Below are 18,936 nucleotides of genomic sequence, written 5' to 3'. Positions count from 1 at the left end.
AAGGCTACGACTAGCTTCAGTTGATAAAAGATGCGAATCGGTAAAGTAGCACGTAAGGTTTTTGCCGATTGTCGTGGCGAAAGCCTATGGCTGTACTTCATTTCTTTTTTACCTTTGAACAAAAAAGACCGAAAAGAGAAAGGATGGCCACCCTAGGCTACGGGGGTAAGTGTTTCAATAAGACTGAACAATCGCCCAGTCTCAGTGAGCTGATCAGTAATTATTTTCGCATATCAGGTTGAGCAACAGTAGTCCATTAAGAGGCCGATGAGTTTCTTCGCCGTGGCAGGCACTGCTTCCAGCAATGCCAGCGATGCTCATCAATGCTCAATAAGCTTTCGTGACGACAAAGAAAGTGGGGTTTCCCGCGAGAGCAGATGTTTGAAGGAACCTACAGGAAGCAAGCAGGATCGTTACTGAGCGCAGAAGCACAGGTGTTGGGTTTAAACTAAATAGGTAAACGCCAGGCGACCTCACTGCAAAGTGAGGCTTCGGTATTACCACTCACAGGCGACCGCAGCCATGGCAGGATTAGCTGACCCTTGCGCTTGGGCTCGTTCCTTTTCAAATCTATCTTCCTACTGAAATCTGAGCGAGTTCAATGCGCCACATGTGAAAGTACGAATCCGCCTTCTGCTTGTTCAGTGCGCCATGTGTGAAAGTGTGGATCCACTTTCTATTTGTGTAGTCCGCAGCGAAGATGAAGGAAAGGCCATATGTTCGCAGTAAGCGCTTCAAAGCCATACACCGTATCATTCAACCATTGGCGTTTAAATAGCTATTTTACTTCCTATGTCCGAAATTCTTCGCTCTCCGACAACGCCAGAGAGTGAGGAGGCTTTATAAGTGAAACGGTTTCAGAAAAGCTGTAACGAGAAAAGCGCGCAATGTGCGAATGTCTTAAAGATAGCTCGAGGGGAAAAGCACTAAAATAAATATGCAGAAGGACCTGATCAGTGATACCGTATTTTCATTTAGAGGCACATTTAACTAAGAAAATGCGAGCTATTAGAGCACTGACAGAAATTAGAATATGAAAAGGCTTGGCCAGTTTATAATCCTCGCGGCTTCTTAAGTGGTATTACTTCTTGCGACATTCCCTGAGGCAACAGTTTTTTTTTCGCTGACTTAGTATTGGATTTGAGCCGTCCGCGTTCCCATGGAGCTATGAACAATGGCTGCTCCGTTATTAAGCACTTTCATGGTGCGATTAAAGCGCCAATCTCCATCGTTTGCTCGGCCTCGCGTACGAATTACACTAATTTTCGATATAGTATCGCGGGTTCACTTCGCGCAGGAAAGCGACTGAAAGTTACCCCCTCCGACTTCCTTATCATTACTGCTAATCTCGTTAAGACCGCAGGATGTCCTCGTAATAACCTTTTTAATTAGGGCCTGATAATCACCCAAGTAATGAGCACGTTTTTGCCACCCAGTGGTGTTACACTACTTATAATAGTTCCTAATACTTTCACATTCTTGGTTTTTGAACAATTTTCCCTTCCTTTGTCTGCTTCCTCCGTAGCTGCGGACACAATGGATGCGCGCTCACCTTATCTCGGTTGGGAATATAAGAGTACCTAGAACTCACCGCATTTCGACCGGGTTGGAATAAAGGGTGTACTAGGGTTGTCCTGCTAATGAGTACAGCAATTTTCGAAATTTTCAGCAAAAGTAAGAATGCACGAGGGTTCTCTCAACATCGAACTTACCCTCGAGGATGTTATTTTCCTTAGTGTTTTACGACCAGCCGACAAGGCTGCTCGTAAAACACTAAGGAAAAATTGCAGAAAGAACTCCTTGCAAATTGTTTTCCGGACAAGAAGCTTAAGCTTGATTTCAAAGCCTAAGTAGGAAAAACGCTGAAGCTACGTGCCTGGTTGCCATAATCATGGCCATTAGTGATAACAGCAATTGAAAGGAAATGAATGGGAGGGCAAGGGAGTGGATGGGACAAAATAAAATGCAGTGTCCTTCCATTTTGTGAAGAAGCATGACCAGCGAAGGTGTACTGTGTGATAACTATATTGATTGAATAGATACGCATACACATAATTTCGTTGTTGTTCTCGTCTTTTATTTATCTTACTTCGTCACCATGGTGACCATTCGGTTGCAAGTGCAACCGATTGCAGTATATCGCAGTGACCACAAAAGGCTCGCTCACACTAGGCCGACCTGACACCGATTTCGGTCTGCAGAGTGTCGGCAACAGCATTTTTTAACTCCGCGTCGGTGCCTCTGTCACACTGAACCGACGCCGAGCTCTCCGCCGATGGTCGGCAGATTGTCGGCGTCGGTACAGTGTGACAGAGGCGCCGACACGAAGGAAAAAAACGCTGTCGCTGACAGTCGGCAGACCGAAAACGGTGTCAGGTCGGCTTAGTGTGAGTGAGCATTTTGTGGTCACTGTGACATACTGCAATCAGTTGCACTTGCATGCTAGCCGCGTTCTTGCCGAATTTCAGGTCGATACACGACCGGTGACGCGTGGTAGGCACATTACCTTGAGTGTAACACCTAACTCCAAACTTTTCCAACATGAAGGAGATTAGCCACTTTCCATCGGGACGAATTAGGTCTACGTTGAACTCTCCTACAGTATCGATGGATGTAGCGCCATTGAATCAGCCAACCAGACACGTCCGTCAGGAACGTTTCGATGTCACTTTTGGACGTGGATCGAGCGATGTTGACGGTCGATATCGCGGTGCCATCTTACGTCCTGAAGGCGCAAACGTAGACACAATCGGAGACGGTGGCTTCGTTCACGAGGGGCAGTATGTGTGCGGTGTGACGCCCGCGTAGTCACTCTTCGCGTAAATCGCGACGCCGCCGGCTTGGGGTTCCACACTCTTGGCTTTTGTTCTCGTTGCCGCTCGCCGCTCCTTGAAGGCGCGTTCTTTTTCTTCGGAGCGAACGATACGCGTCCTGCCCATAGCGCGGCCAAAACGTAACTGCTGATAACGTCGCTAAGCGATGTTGACGCCGGAGTAAAGAGGCGCACACATAACGCGACGTTAGCGTTCATAGTCCGCCGTCGGAGCGTGGGCGAGCGTCGCTCGACGTTATCGGCGCGTCGGAGACGGATAGATATCTAATGACGAGAATTCTCGTCCTACAAGGCTCGATGGATGCATGCAATCTTTTAGATTCGAAGCATTTTTTGGCGAACATTTGCCACTTTAACAGTAGCTATCTAGCCGCTACGTCTTGGTGCCCTGATGGTCATTTCGTCAACTTATGTGCCGAAATTCGCATAGTAGGACAAGAGGGTATGGCGAACATGAATTATAGGTCATGACATGCGTGTCATGTAGGTCACGAAACAGCCGCCCACGCCTTAGTGCTCTCGTGGCCGTTTCGTCAACTTGGTAGGCTCCCCGCCCGCTCCTTCGCGTAGCATCGATTCCCACAGGGCGTGGGATCTGCCGGCTTTCTTATATATCTCCTTAATCTTTTCCTTCCTCAACACTCCTCCATCTACCTTGTACTGCTACCTGTACAACTGGTACATGGCGTGCCACTGGTGTAATATTATGCGACGGCAATGCAAACTGTGCACATATCGATGCTACTCGGCGCGCTTCTCACATTGCGTGTCTCCTGGCGCGCTAGGACGCGTGCACAGGGCATTTTTCCATTGCTAGCTAGCAACCGCTAGCAACGCGGATTACTAAGGCGAAAGCCGTAGGTGGCTCATGCCCCCCGATGGTCTCGGAAACGCGGCGTGCGGTACAGAAGGTCACGTGAACTCGCCTCGCACGACCTCGCGCTCGTGCCACTGCTCGCGCGTTGGTCGTCGTCTTCCACAGCTGCCTCCGATGCCACTCATCATGCCAGCGTTCCCATAGCGACTCTCGCGCTCGTGCCACTGCTTTCGCGTTCGTCGTCTTCTTCCACATCTGCTCATTATATCATAAAAGGCAAAGTTGATTAAGATAGAGTTAATTAAGGCACTCGAATACACAACCTTCGGTGGGAGTCGAACCCGTGATCTTTGGTGCTAAGTCATATTAGGGCACAGGTAATTAATAGAGAGTAAATTATGGCATTCGAAGTCACGACCTTTGGTGGGAGTCGCACCCTCGAACTTTGGTAGGAGTCGAACCCACGACCGTTGGTGGTAATCAGGGCGAAGGTAATTAAGGCGCAGTTAATTACGGCAGGGTCAATTAAGACACTCGAACTCACGCCCTTTGGTGGGAAAAAAATTAAAAGAAGTAACAGCGCATTCAACTGCGAATGTCAAGGTACTTAATGAAAGCCTCTTGAGCCCGCAGGTCTTCGCCTTCACCACTTTTAACAGCGGAGCTGTTAAAGCTTTCGTTCTGCCATGGAGCGTTACCAGAAAACTCAGCCCTTCTGTTCTCCGCCTCGAGTGGCCTAGCAAATACCTGCGAGAGCACGAGCGCCGAGCCACGTAACCTTCTCGCACTCCACGCGCGTAGGGCGGAGTCGTGACATCACAGGCGAGTAAACGCTCGGGCCGGCGCGGCGGCGCACCTCTTGCCTCATCTACTCGGTGCGTACGTGCTGCTGCCATGCAAGACCGAAGAAAGTCCAGACGGCCGAAGAAGAAGCGGCTTCACAGGATGAGCGCCTGTCATCAACACCTGTCACCGTAACCTCTGGCGTGCCCCAAGGGTCTGTTTTGGGGCCTTTGTTATTTTTAGTCTTTATAAATGACATTGTGCACAATCTAGAATGCAAAGTGAGGTTATATGCTGATGATTGTGCCATATACAAGAATGTAGAAAATTATTGTGATGTTAGTAGTTTGCAGAATGGTCTAAACAAAATTCATGCTTGGTGCATTAAGTGGGGCATGTCTTTGAACAATGCTAAATGCCAACTTGTGTCATTCACCCGTAAACGCTTTCCTGTGAGATCAGTGTATAAATTGGACGGACTACTTCTTGAAAAGGTCGAACACTACAAATACCTCGGGGTCTATTTTTCAGAACATTTAACATGGAACAGACATATTCAATACTTAACCTTAAAATCATCTCGTATACTAAACCTTGTTAGACGTAATTTTTATAACGCCCCCCAGAAAGTAAGAGAACTGCTTTACATAACAAATGTTCGTCCGGTACTCGAATACGCTTGCCAGGTATGGGATCCTCAAAGCTCTAAACTTATAGAAAAGCTCGAACGCGTCCAAAACCGCGCTGCAAGATTTGTTTCTGGTAATTATAACTTCCGTAGCAGTATTACATTGCTTAAAGAGGACCTTGGTTGGAAAACACTACCACACCGCCGATTAACTGCAAAATTAGAACTTTTTTTCCGAATCTACTTTGATCTCACAGGAATAAACAAGAACTTGTACATTTTCCCTCTCCACTTCATCTCTAAACGATGTGATCACGAGCTCAAAGTCCTTGAAATGCGCTGTCGTACTGATGTCTACCGTAATTCATTTTTTCCGCATGTTTCCGCACACTGGAATAGGCTTCCCAGGAGCATTGGTGAATGTAAAACGTGTTCAGAGTTTCTGTCTTTATTGTCACGCAGTCTGACGTAGTATATTATCCCGTTTTCTTTATCATTTGGCTGGCATTGCACTTCATGCGATAGTGTACACTTTCCATTTCTGTCTTGCGAATTTGCACCGCATTTCACAAGACCGTTTTGCCGTCGAGATGACTCATCTATGTTACGTATTTTGTTACTTTTATCACCTGTGCTCTGCTGTATCAAGTTTTTGTCACATGTTCACTTTTCTTCAGTTTGTCCCCGCCTGCAATAATGCCCTTGTGGCGCTGCATGTACTTGTATAAATAAAAATAAATAAATAAATACTGCCAAGCAAGAGGCGATGCGTCGCCGCCGAGCTGATCCAGAACACCGCGACGCAGTTGCGGCTGAGAGAAGGCGACGCCGAGTCGAGGATCCCGAGTTTCAGTCCAGGGAACGCGAGAGTCTGCGCCTGAACGCTAGACCATATGGCTAGACGTTGTCGGGAAGAAGAAGAAGAACAACTTTATTGTAGAATAAAACGCTCAATGGGTGGAGCCCCTAGACAAGGGCCCCACTGGCTTCCGCGCGCCGTCTTGCTTGTCGGATGATGGCCCTTTGGACCTCTTCCTGTGAGCTGGACAGCGCCGCCTCCCATTGTGTATGCTCCGTAATTTCTGTGTTTGTCTTTTGTGGATATGCCGTGCATGCCCATGAGATGTGGTCTAAGGTAGGCGTGGCTCCGCACCATGGGCATGTGTCCGTATATCTTTCCGGATGAATTTTATGGAGAATGTGCAGGTTGTTATATGTATAGGTTTGCAGCTTTCTCCGTATAACCTGTTCTTCCTAAGTGAGATTCTTATCTGGGGTGGTAGCTTCATTCTATTTCCTATGTGATAGTTCAAAATTGCAGGGTAGTTCTGGTCAATCGGGATCGGGTCGTCAGAGGCTTCCTGTGAGCACCCGTGGGGTGTAGCATGCGCACGGGATACTCTGTCAGCCTCTTCGTTTCCCCTGATTCCCTCATGACCGGGTATCCATAAAAGGTGAAATCTGGCTCGGGGTTTTATATCTTGTATAATCCTATAGGCTGCGGTGCATACTCGTCCCCTGAAGTAGCTTCTGCATGCCGCTTGAGAGTCTGATAGGATGGTTATGTGTTGTTGGTTTGGTTCCGTCGCTTTGATAGCAAGGGCTATTGTGATTTCTTCTGCTTCCACGATAGTGGTGTTGTGAGTGGAGGCGCTGATGATTTCTCTGCCCATGTAGTCAGTGACAGCAGCTACCGTTCTTTTCTGCCTGCCTGGGTATCTTGCCGCGTCCACGAAGTGGGAGTTTGGTTTGTCGCCGTGCGTTGTTTCAATGTATGCAGCTCTGGCTTCTCTTCTGCCTGCATGTAGAGTTGGGTCCATATTGTCACGTGGTAGTGACGGCGAAGAAAGAAGCAGTATGGTGGAATACAAAACTAGCTTTTATTGGGCGAACCTGTGCCCACAAAACAGGCTACACTTATAGCACAACGAAAGCGGCGAACACAGTCGGCGATCGTCGAAAATCTGATCTGCGGGTCAAGCGCGTCGGCTTTTATACAGCAGTCATCGAATGTTCTAGACTAAACGTTGGGACCCGCATGCCTTCTACAAAGTTCTACACCATTCGCGTCAAGCAATGAAATCAGATAACACAAGGTTCCGCGACAACAGACAGCGGATAGAAGCATCGATAACTTTCTAGAAAGTTCGGATACATGCAAGCGCGTCCCGCGCTGTGCGATAACATTTGTTAGGCGGCTAAACGTGGTCGCCCGATAGAGACAAGTACACGTGTCATTACCCCCCTCTTAAAAAGCATCGACCCGATGCTGCAAACAAACGAAAGTAACAAATAAGCACTCGTAGCAATGAAAACAACAAAATAAGGGAAGTTCGTTAGCGTCCGTAAAACGGTTTAAGACGCACCACGTGGACCACTTCAGGTCGTGCGCGGCGCCGCTGTGAATGCGAGATGCCGTCTGGCACGACCTCATAGTCCAGTGCGCCAACACGTCGAATGACCTTGTAAGGTCCGAAATAGCGGCGCAATAGTTTCTCACTCAGTCCTCGTCGGCGTATCGGGGTCCATACCCAAACACGGTCGCCGGGCTGGTACTCGACGAAGCGTCGTCGGAGGTTGTAGTGTCGGCTGTCCGTACGCTGCTGGTTTTTGATCCGTAGGCGGGCGAGTTGTCGGGCTTCTTCGGCGCGCTGGAGATAGCTAGCGACGTCAACATTCTCTTCGTCAGTTACGTGCGGCAGCATGGCGTCAAGCGTCGTCGTCGGGTTCCTGCCATAAACCAACTTGAACGGCGTGATCTGTGTTGTTTCTTGCACCGCCGTGTTATAAGCGAATGTTACGTACGGCAGGACGGCATCCCAGGTCTTGTGTTCGACGTCGACGTACATCGCTAGCATGTCGGCGAGGGTCTTATTCAGCCGCTCCGTAAGACCATTCGTCTGCGGGTGGTAAGCCGTTGTCCTCCTGTGCCTTGTCTGACTGTATTTCAGAATGGCTTGGGTGAGCTCCGCTGTAAAGGCCGTCCCTCGGTCGGTGATGAGGACTTCTGGGGCGCCATGTCGCAGCAGGATGTTTTCGACAAAGAATTTCGCCACTTCGGCTGCGCTACCTTTCGGCAGTGCTTTTGTTTCAGCGAAGCGGGTGAGGTAGTCCGTCGCCACGACGATCCACTTATTCCCGGATGTTGATATCGGAAACGGCCCCAACAAATCCATCCCAATCTGCTGGAATGGTCGGCGAGGAGGTTCGATCGGCTGCAGTAATCCTGCTGGCCTTGTCGGCGGTGTCTTGCGTCGTTGGCAGTCTCGGCATGTCTTGACGTAACGGGCGACGTCGGCGGTCAGACGCGGCCAGTAATACCTTTCCTGTATTCTTGACAGCGTCCGGGAGAATCCGAGGTGCCCAGCGGTTGGATCGTCGTGTAGGGCGTGCAATATTTCTGGACGCAGCGCTGACGGTACAACAAGAAGGTAGCTGGCGCGGACTGGCGAGAAGTTCTTCTTCACGAGTAGACTGTCTTGAAGCGTGAAGGAAGATAATCCGCGCTTAAATGCCCTGGGGACAACGTCGGTGTGCCCTTCCAAATAATCGACGAGGCCTTTAAGTTCCGGGTCCGCTCGTTGTTGTTCGGCGAAATCTTCCGCGCTTATTATTCCAAGGAAGGCATCGTCGTCCTCGTCGTCTTGCGGCGGGGGATCGATGGGGGCGCGCGATAAGCAGTCGGCGTCGGAGTGTTTTCGTCCGGACTTGTAGATCACCGTGACGTCATATTCTTGCAGTCTGAGGCTCCACCTCGCCAGCCGTCCTGAAGGGTCCTTTAAGTTAGCTAGCCAACACAACGCGTGGTGGTCGCTGACGACTTTGAATGGCCTGCCATATAGGTATGGGCGGAATTTTGCTGTAGCCCAAATGATGGCGAGGCATTCTTTTTCAGTCGTAGAATAATTGCCTTCCGCTTTTGACAGCGACCGGCTAGCATAAGATATCACCCGTTCATGCCCGTCTTTCTTCTGGACTAGGACGGCACCGAGGCCTAGGCTACTGGCGTCAGTGTGGATTTCGGTATCGGCGTCTTCGTCGAAATGTGCGAGTACCGGCGGTGACTGCATGCGTCGTTTCAGTTCTTGAAATGCGTCGGCCTGCGCCGTTTGCCATTTGAACTCGACATCAGATTTGGTTAGATGCGTTAGCGGCTCAGCGATGCGTGAAAAGTCCTTGACAAAGCGCCTGTAGTAGGCACACATGCCAAGGAATCTACGCACTGCCTTCTTGTCAATGGGCTGCGGGAACTTTGCGATGGCAGCTGTTTTCTGCGGGTCGGGGCGTACTCCGGATTTGCTGATGACGTGGCCTAGGAACAGAAGCTCGTCGTAAGCGAAGCGGCACTTTTCTGGCTTGAGAGTTAGCCCTGATGATTTGATGGCCTCTAGTACTGTTGCAAGCCGCCTAAGGTGATCGTCAAAATTTCCGGCGAAGACGACGACGTCATCCAAGTAAACGAGACAGGTCTGCCACTTCAATCCTGCTAAAACCGTGTCCATGACGCGCTGGAACGTTGCAGGCGCCGAGCACAGTCCGAATGGCATAACCTTGAACTCGTAGAGGCCGTCTGGGGTGATGAAAGCGGTCTTTTCGCGATCTCTTTCGTCGACTTCTATTTGCCAGTAGCCAGACTTGAGATCCATCGACGAGAAATATTTAGCGTTGCAGAGCCGATCCAATGCGTCGTCTATTCGTGGGAGGGGGTATACGTCCTTCTTCGTGATCTTGTTCAGACGACGGTAATCGACGCAGAAACGCAGGGTTCCGTCCTTTTTCTTTACCAGGACCACAGGGGATGCCCACGGGCTTTTCGAAGGCTGGATGATGTCGTCGCGGAGCATTTCGTCGACTTGTTGCCTAATAGCTTCACGTTCTCGCGTCGAAACACGGTAAGGGCTCTGGCGGAGTGGTTGAGCGCACTCTTCGGTTATTATGCGATGCTTTGCAACTGGTGTTTGTTGAATCTTTGATGAAGTCGAAAAGCAGTCCTTGTATCGTCGGAGTAGATTTCTGAGCTCTTGCTGCTTGCTTATGGGGAGACTTGGATTTACGTCGAAGTCTGGTTCGGGGACAATGGTCGGCGGGGTAGAAGCGGCAGAATCTGTGAGGATTAAGGCATTGCTCGTTTCCACAATTTCCTCGATGTACGCGATTGTCATGCCCTTGCTGATGTGCTTGAACTCTTGGCTGAAGTTGGTTAGCATCACTTCCGTTTACCCTCCGTGGAGTCGAGCGATCCCTCTTGCGACGCAAATTTCACGGTCTAGCAGTAGACGTTGGTCGCCTTCGATGACACCTTCTACGTCAGCGGGTATTTCAGTGCCGACCGAAATAACAATGCTGGAGCGAGGCGGGATGCTCACTTGATCTTCGAGCACACTCAAGGCGTGGTGACTACGAGGGCTCTCCGGCGGTATCGCTTGATCTTCAGACAGGGTTATCGACTTCGACTTCAAGTCGATGACTGCGCCATGTTGGTTTAGGAAGTCCATGCCGAGAATGACGTCGCGTGAACACCGTTGGAGGATAACGAAGGTGGCAGGGTAAGTCCGGTCATGAACGGTAATTCTTGCCGTGCAGATTCCAGTCGGCGTAATCAGGTGTCCTCCAGCGGTCCGAATTTGAGGGCCTTCCCATGCAGTTTTAACTTTCTTCAAATGGGCGGCGATGTGTCCACTCATTACGGAGTAATCGGCCCCTGTGTCCACTAAGGCGGTAACTGCATGGCCGTCGAGAAGCACGTCGAGGTCGGTGGTTCTTTGTCTGGCGTTGCAGTTGGGTCTTGGCGTCGGATCACGGCTGCGTCGTGTAAAACCGAAGCTGGAACGTCGCGTCATCAGCTTGTCTTTCGTCGTCGTATTCTTTACTTCCAGACTTCGTCGGGACGGCGGCGTGTCGTTATGTCGTCGAGGTAGTTTCTTCGGCGTCTTCGACGGCGGCGGAGGATCTTCGTCAGTTCGACGAACAGCAACCGCACCTCCATCGGTTGCTGCTTTTAGTTTTCCGGGTATGGGCTCGCAGAGCGGCCCCGAGCTGGGCCGCTGTATGGTCGGCGCTGCGGTGAAAGGTAGCGGCCTGGTGACGGCGAACGGGATGGTCGTCGAGGGTTCCACTGAGTGGCGGCGAGGTAGTCGGCGATATCGCGAGGGCGTTCACCTTGCTGCGGGCGCGGAGCGTTCACGGCGAAACCTCGCAGTCCCATCTCCCGGTATGGGCATCGTCGGTAGACGTGGTCGGCTTCGCCGCAGTGGTAGCAGAGCGGGCGGTGGTCGGGGGTGCGCCAAATGTTCGTCTTCCTCGCGTAGGTGCGCTGGGCGACGGGTGGTCGTGCTGGCGGTGGCGGCGGCGGCGGACGACGGAACTGCGGCGTGACAGGGCCCTGGCGTGGTCGCGGCGGGGGACCTTGACGGCGTGCGACGGCGGCGTAGGTCATCGCTTCTGGCTGGGGCTGCGGTAATTCAGGTTGCACCTCAGGAGCTCCCAGTGATCGCTGAACCTCATCTTTCACGATGTCAGCAATCGAGGCTACTTGAGGCTGCGACGAATTCAAGACCTTGCGGAGTTCTTCGCGCACAATGGCCCTTATGGTCTCTTGGAGATCAACGGAGCCCAGCGCTTGGACGGCGCACTGAGGCGTGAGCACTTGGCGGTTATATTGCCTAGTACGCATTTCTAACGTTTTCTCAATCGTCGTAGCCTCTGTCACGAACTCGGCTACGGTCTTCGGTGGGTTTCGGATTAGTCCGGCGAAAAGTTCTTGCTTTACGCCTCGCATCAGGAAACGCACTTTTTTCTCTTCGGACATTTCCGGGTCGGCGTGCCGGAAAAGACGGGTCATCTCTTCTGTAAAGATAGCGATGGTCTCATTAGGTAGTTGGCCTCGGGTTTCCAGCAGAACTTCGGCCCTTTCTTTTCGGACAACGCTCGTGAACGTCCTCAGGAAGTTACTGCGGAACAGGTCCCATGTTGCTAGGGTGGACTCCCGGTTCTCAAACCAAGTCCTCGCGGCATCTTCCAAGGAGAAGTACACGTGTCGTAGCTTATCTTCAGAGGTCCAGCTATTGAAGGTCGAGATCCTTTCGAAGGTTTCGAGCCAGGTTTCAGGATCCTCCGACGTAGCTCCACGGAAGGTAGGGGGCTCTCTGGGTCGTTGAAGTACGATGGGTGAGACTGGGGCAGCCATTGTGGTTGTCTTGGCCACAATCTTGGTCTTCTCAGGCAGAAGTCCGTGCTCCGGGGGCAGCTGTTGGAGACGACGGCTTACTCGATGGTCCGTGACTACGTTGGTGCTCTCTTTACGGTCCGGGCTTGGATCACGGCTTGACGGGGGCGTGCGGTACATGGACCAAAAGCACCTCCACCAGATGTCACGTGGTAGTGACGGCGAAGAAAGAAGCAGTATGGTGGAATACAAAACTAGCTTTTATTGGGCGAACCTGTGCCCACAAAACAGGCTACACTTATAGCACAACGAAAGCGGCGAACACAGTCGGCGATCGTCGAAAATCTGATCTGCGGGTCAAGCGCGTCGGCTTTTATACAGCGGTCATCGAATGTTCTAGACTAAACGTTGGGACCCGCATGCCTTCTACAAAGTTCTACACCATTCGCGTCAAGCGATGAAATCAGATAACACAAGGTTCCGCGACAACAGACAGCGGATAGAAGCATCGATAACTTTCTAGAAAGTTCGGATACATGCAAGCGCGTCCCGCGCTGTGCGATAACATTTGTTAGGCGGCTAAACGTGGTCGCCCGATAGAGACAAGTACACGTGTCAATATTTCTGGGTATTGGCGCCACTTTGATGCAGTTTCTGATTATTGTGGGGACGGGCTTAGTTTGGTTGTGTTTTTCAAGGAGCTCGTGATACCCGAGTCTGCCAAGGAGTTTCCTACCCGTGGTCGTTTGTGCGAGTCTGTTTCTTTGAGTTATCAGCTGAGCTTCTGCCGGTTCCTCGAATGTATTATGAATTCCTAGAGACATGAGTTTTTCGGTTGGGGCGCACTGCGGAACTTGTAGGGCGATCTTGTAGGCTCTCCTTAAGCACGAATTGATCGCATCCCTCTCTGTTTTCGTTAGCTGGTAATACGGCAAGCTGTAAATGAAGCGGCTTACCACCAGACTTCTGATTAGGCAAAGGGTGTCTGATTCCTTCATCCCCGTCCTTTTCGTGGCTACCCGCTTTATCATTCTCGCGACTTGTTGTGTTGCCGTCTTGATGAGGTGAAGCCCGTGTTGGCAGTGTTGATTTGATTGTAGCCACATGCCTAGTACCCGGATTGTGGTCTTCTCAGGTATTGCATCATTGCCAAGTCTGATTTCCAATTTAAGGGCAGGGTCCATCGGGACGTTACGATTCCCTTTGCCTTTCCAGACTCGTATTATCTCCGATTTCTCTGACGCACATTGCAGCCCTCTGGCTCGCACGTATGTCTCGATTTCGCAGGCAGCTGCTTGTAATCGTTCTTCTTTTTCACGTAGCGACCCGGTGACACACCAGACTGTAATGTCATCCGCGTATAGGGCGTGCTGGATACCCGGGATGGCTTGTAGTTTTCTTGCGAGGCCTATCATGGCCACGTTAAATAGCGTTGGCGAGATCACTAGGCCCTGGGGAGTACCCTTGTTGGGTGCCTTGAAAATCTTGATTTCTACTGCGCCAAATTTAATCTCAGCGGTTCGTTGGTTTAAAAAGCTGTGAACATAGTTATATATCCGCTCTCCACAGTTTATTTCAGCCAGGCCATCGAGTATTCCTTGGTGGCTTACGTTATCAAAAGCTCCTTTTATCTCGATGGCCATGACAACGTGTTCGCTTGATTTTGGTATATTTGTCAAAACTTCTTCCTTCAACTGTAGGAGGATGTCTTGAGTTGAGAGCTTGGGTCTGAATCCAAACATAGTGTCTGGAATGATTTCATTGTCCTCCAAGTAGTTTTGAAATCTAGAGTTTACTATTCTTTCAAACAGTTTCCCCAGACAGGAAGTTAGGGAGATTGGTCGAATGTTACTAATTGCTAATTTCTTGCCAGGCTTCGGAATTAAAACTATTTGAGCGTGCTTCCACTCCTTTGGAATAGTACCCTGTTGCCAATGTTCATTTATAAAGGTAGTATAGGCCTGCAACGCCTCATCGCTTAGGTTTCTAATCATGGGATTAGTTATCCGGTCTTTGTCTGCCGCTGTGATTCGGGTCATTTTCGCTATGGCAGCTCTAACTTCTTCGATGGAGATGGGTTCATCGAGTTCAGGGAGAGGCGCCTCCCCCCCCCCCCCGTATTTGGTCACACAGGGTGGGGGAGATGGGTCTGTTCCGAAGCACCTGTTATATAATTCTTCTTTGAGTTCTTGTTCCGTCCCTGGGTACGTATGGATTAGCCGTTCCACCGCTTTACAGCCCTCGTTCTTGGTTTTTGTTGGTCCCATAATTGCTCTTAGTATGCGCCAAGTTTTTGCGGTACTCAGTGTGTCATTAAGGGAGTCACAGAAGTGTTCCCAATTGGACGTAGTTAGTTGCGTTGCGTACTCTTCCGCTTTGCGGGTGATTTCTGCAATGCGTACTTTTAGCTGCAGGTTCTGTGTCTGTCGCTTCAATCTTTTTGTTAGTCCTCTGCGTGCCTCCCAGAGATGCAGTAAGTGAGGGTCTATCTCAGGTATATCATATGTGCGGGCTATTTCTTTTGTGACTTTATCCTTTTGTGTTCTTAAACTTTCACACCATTTACTTAAATCATCGATTGTGGTGCTTTGCTGGCTCTGCATCCGGCGGTATTTCACGCAGTCGGTAATTTTGGCTATTCCTATGTGGCGTTTCATTTTCCCAGTCCGAATTGTGGTGCTGATGATGTAATGGTCGCTGCCTAAATCATTTAGGGTGTTTATCCATTGCGCATCTTCACAATTCTGCACTATCGTGAGGTCAGGGCTGGTGTCCATGCTCACACTGTTGCCCTGTCTAGTGGACACTCCAGGATCCGTTATAATTGTCATGTCTAGTTGTTCTGTTTGTTCCAGGATGTTTCTGCCCTTAGCGTCCTGTTTCAGGTATCCCCAACTAGGATCTTTTGCATTAAAATCACCTACTATCACCAGTGGTCTTCCCTTTACCAGGCGGGCAGTTTCCTGCAAGAGTCTGTCAAACTTTGTCTTTCTCTGGCTTGGTGCACTGTAAATGTTTAGTATAAAGGCACTCTTTTTGTTCAGGCCTTTATATATGATTTCTATTAGTAAATGGTTAATATCCGTATCGGTAAAAGGATCGTGTTTGATTGCGGTAATCGATTTCGCTACCAATGTTGCTATTGCTTTCTCCGAATCCGGGTGTGTGAACACCTCGTATCCCTGAAGGGTTGGAGGGGATCCGACTTCCTGAAGGGCTATGACAGCTGGTGGCTCGCTCTGTGAGCTCACCAGCTGTGTTAAAAGTCCCCTTTTCCGCCGGTATCCACGACAGTTCAACTGCCAGATTTCGCAATTTTCTGTTATAGCTGGTTTATGTTTAGGCATGGTTGCTTTCTTGTGCAATGGCTGCCAGCCCTGGTCTGGCGTATGACTTCTCGGCTCTCTCTCTAATGTTAGCTCCGGTAATTTGCTTACGCACCGTTTTCATGATTTCAATTTGCAGAGCCTGGAGTTTTTTGTCGGACTTCACTTCAAACTCAGTCATTTGTTGCGTTAGTTGTTGTGTTATTTGGGCTGACACCTGTTGGGTGATCTGTTGCGCTATTGAGGGTAATAGTTGTTCGAAAGTCTCTTGGATTTGTGTCTGGAGTGTTTCGACCGACTTTCTAGGGCGCTTTTGGGGTGCTTGTACAGCTTGCCCCGAAGCTTGCTCTGACTGCGCCGGTTTAGCCTGTGTGTTCTGTTGCTGCGACTGAATTTGCTTTAGCATCACATTCTCACGCTCTAAGTCGCCTAAGCGAACTCTCATGAGCTCTAGCTCTCGTTCTACGCGCGTTATCTGTGCAGTTGTTTGAGGTGTGTGTTGGGAGGCTATTGCTGACCAGCTCACCTTGTTTTTGTCGCCTTCATTCTTTGGAGGTTGTTTCTTGCTCTTCTGTTGGCTGGTGCTTTGTTTCTAATCCTGTTTTCTGCCCCGAGAGTTGGATCGGCCTCGGGAGGTCGACCTGGTACGCGAGCGGGACCTCTACGGCGAGTCAGAGTTCTCTCGGTGCGAACTGAGCCACCTCTTCTTGGGGGTCCCTGTGACCTGGTTATGTTGTCTCATACGCTGTCTTCCCCTTTGCGGGACGCGCTTCAGTTTTTTTGGTGCACTCTGGTGCCGCTGTAGGATGAGCTCCCCCGCACAGAACACACTTGGGCTCACACTCATGGTCCACTGGTGAGTCGCGGAGGCCACATTTCGCACAAGCCTTTATAGTGGGCGTTGGACAGACATCCGTCCTATGTCCTTGATTTTGGCATATCTTGCAATATTGTCGAGTGGGTTGGTAGGGTATACATGGCGTCTCGCCACCGTAGTAATATACGTAGCGTGGCACGATGGGGCCATCGAACGTCAGCACTGCCGTCCTCGATTTGCCAAGCATACGGGCGTAGAGTATTCGTACCCCTTGCGTCCGCACTCTTAGGTTGTTGATGAGTTCGTCTTCTGTAGTTCCAGGCTCCAGTCCGTGTATGACTCCCTTAAGGAGGTTTTCAGGCGTGGAGATGTAGGTGTTTATAGAATGTCTGTTGCCTCGCAGCTCCAGCTCCTTGATTCTCAGGATCCGTGCCACTGTTCGTTCTTCGGGTGTGCTTGCTATGACGATGTTAGAGCCCGGCCGTATCCGCAGCAAGAAATCGTCTCCTGTGATGTTTGCAGGTCTGCCACATGCCTGGACTATTGCTCTGGATACCTCATGCGTGCGCAATTCCCGAATCGCCAATCCTGGTTTCGGTCTAATGGTGATTTTCATGTCATTCTTGGGTAGAGGGGGTGCTTTTCGGCGTGGGTGGCCCCTTTCCGCCATGCGTCGTCTCATAGCTATCTCTCCTGTAGGTAATATTGCGTTACGGGCCCCGCCGCTTGCTCCTCCGGAGCTAGGGCGCCCCCGGTGTTCTTGCGCAAGCGCGACGCGCCGAGCGTCTCCGGCGCGTTGCTCCACCCCTGCTTCGTGGTTGGGGTGGTTGACCCCACCATTCGACTCGGTGGTCCGCGCTTCTTTTCTTATTTTCTTGCGCGTTCGTAGGGATAATGCTATTTGCCACTGACCTTGCTTGCTGATGTCCTCGGCGTTCTCAGCGTCGGTCGCGCACTCCTCGTAATTCACCTCGTCAGGCGAGAGAAAGTCGTCATCAACACTCGTGACCGCCTCCATTTGATTTTCGGAGTCCTGGTCCTTGTGCGTTGTGGTCTTTGGTTGGTCCGGGTCCATATCGGGTGGAGTGCTGCTCGCCACGTTGCGGTTAGACCACGTACGGGCTCCTGGAGTCGCGCTCTCCGCACCAGCTGTTAGGGTTAGCGTGGCGAGTCGAAGTGCAGGCGATGGTCTTCGATTTCGGAAGAACCGGGATTCGCATCACCAAAAGCTTGGTATCGGCGACATCCTTACGCCTTCTGGTATATCTGGTGCAATTTTGGGATTTTTCCGTTGATTTTGGCCGCAACAGGATACAATCGTAGACGGAGCCGTTGATAGCGTGTCCGCACTGCTCGGCGCCACCTGGCGTTCCCACGTTGTCGGGAAAGCGATCCCGGCCTGCGACTGCTTGAAACTTTCAAGCGTCGAACCCGCCCAGACACGGGGAGTGCGAACGGCTGATTCCAGCGCGAATTTCTGGGCATAGAGTTTGGGCACAGCTGTCGCGTCTGTGACCTACAAGAAAGCTCGGCGCGCGGCTCAGTGGGACTGCGATCGACGAAAGAGAGCCGATCCTGCCCATCGCGCCGAGGCCGCCACCGACAAACGCCATCGGCGAGCCGAGGATCCCAAGTTTCGGGCCAGAGACAACGAACGCTGCCGACTGAATGCTCGACCCCGTCGGGAATCGGTTCCGAGCCTGCGCGACACCCAAAACTTTCAACGCCAATCCCGCAAATTCATGGGAGGCGCGAACGGCCGCTTCCAGCGCGAATTCCTCGGCATAGAGTTCGGGCACAGCTGCCGCGTCTGTGACCGGCTCTGGTTCGACGTTAATCTATCTCTCCAGGGCGAACTCGGTGCGGAACTTTGAACACAAGGGGTCTGCCTTGCAAGTGTTTCGCGAAGCCTTTCCCGACGCCACGAACCACGACGACGACCACTACGACGGTCGGACGTCGAAAAGAAGGACCGCATCGGCGATGATGATGACGACTGGTACTGAAGCACTGTACACAATAAATTGTGATGCACGTACTTGGCTTGTATGCGTGTGAATTGCTGGGGCTTGTGTGGCTTACCGGCCTGGCCGTGTATGACCGCGCAATAACTTGGCGAATAATCTTGGCGACGCTATAGTATGAATACTTTGTTTAGCGCAAAACAACTGACACAAGAAGGACGACAGGACAAGGCGCCTTGTCCTGTCGTCTTTCTTGTGTCTGTTGTTTTGCGCTAAACAAAGTATTCATGGATTCGCACCAACTAGCCCGCCAACGCATTGTGCTCAGTATGAGCACAGTTAAGCCATGCATAACCTCGTAAGGCTTAGCAAAACCTAGCAACTCTTATTACCAGCCTAGCAAACCCATGCATAACATTGAGAAACTTAGCAAAACCTAGCAACACTTAGTGCGAACCTAGCCAAGCCATGCATAACCTCAGAAAACTTAGCAAAACCTAGCAATACTTAGCAGAAGCCAGAAGTAGCTCCGCTGTGACCCAGGCTTGCACGACTACTGCATACCACACACATTTTTTTTTGCGTATGCTAAACCTACTGTCA

At 50.8% G+C, this 18,936-nt stretch overlaps 2 pseudogenes; both read right to left on the bottom strand.

The window, feature by feature from the left end:
- The window catches only part of LOC135913850 (uncharacterized), a 45,778-nt pseudogene extending 28,334 nt beyond the window's left edge, over window positions 1-17,444 (bottom strand).
- Window positions 1-18,936, bottom strand: part of LOC135913470 (uncharacterized) — a 478,190-nt pseudogene that overhangs the window by 107,425 nt on the left and 351,829 nt on the right.

This window comes from Dermacentor albipictus, chromosome 8 (assembly GCF_038994185.2).
Source record: "Dermacentor albipictus isolate Rhodes 1998 colony chromosome 8, USDA_Dalb.pri_finalv2, whole genome shotgun sequence".
NCBI lineage: Eukaryota > Metazoa > Arthropoda > Arachnida > Ixodida > Ixodidae > Dermacentor > Dermacentor albipictus.
This window is presented reverse-complemented; position numbering and strand designations above follow the sequence as displayed.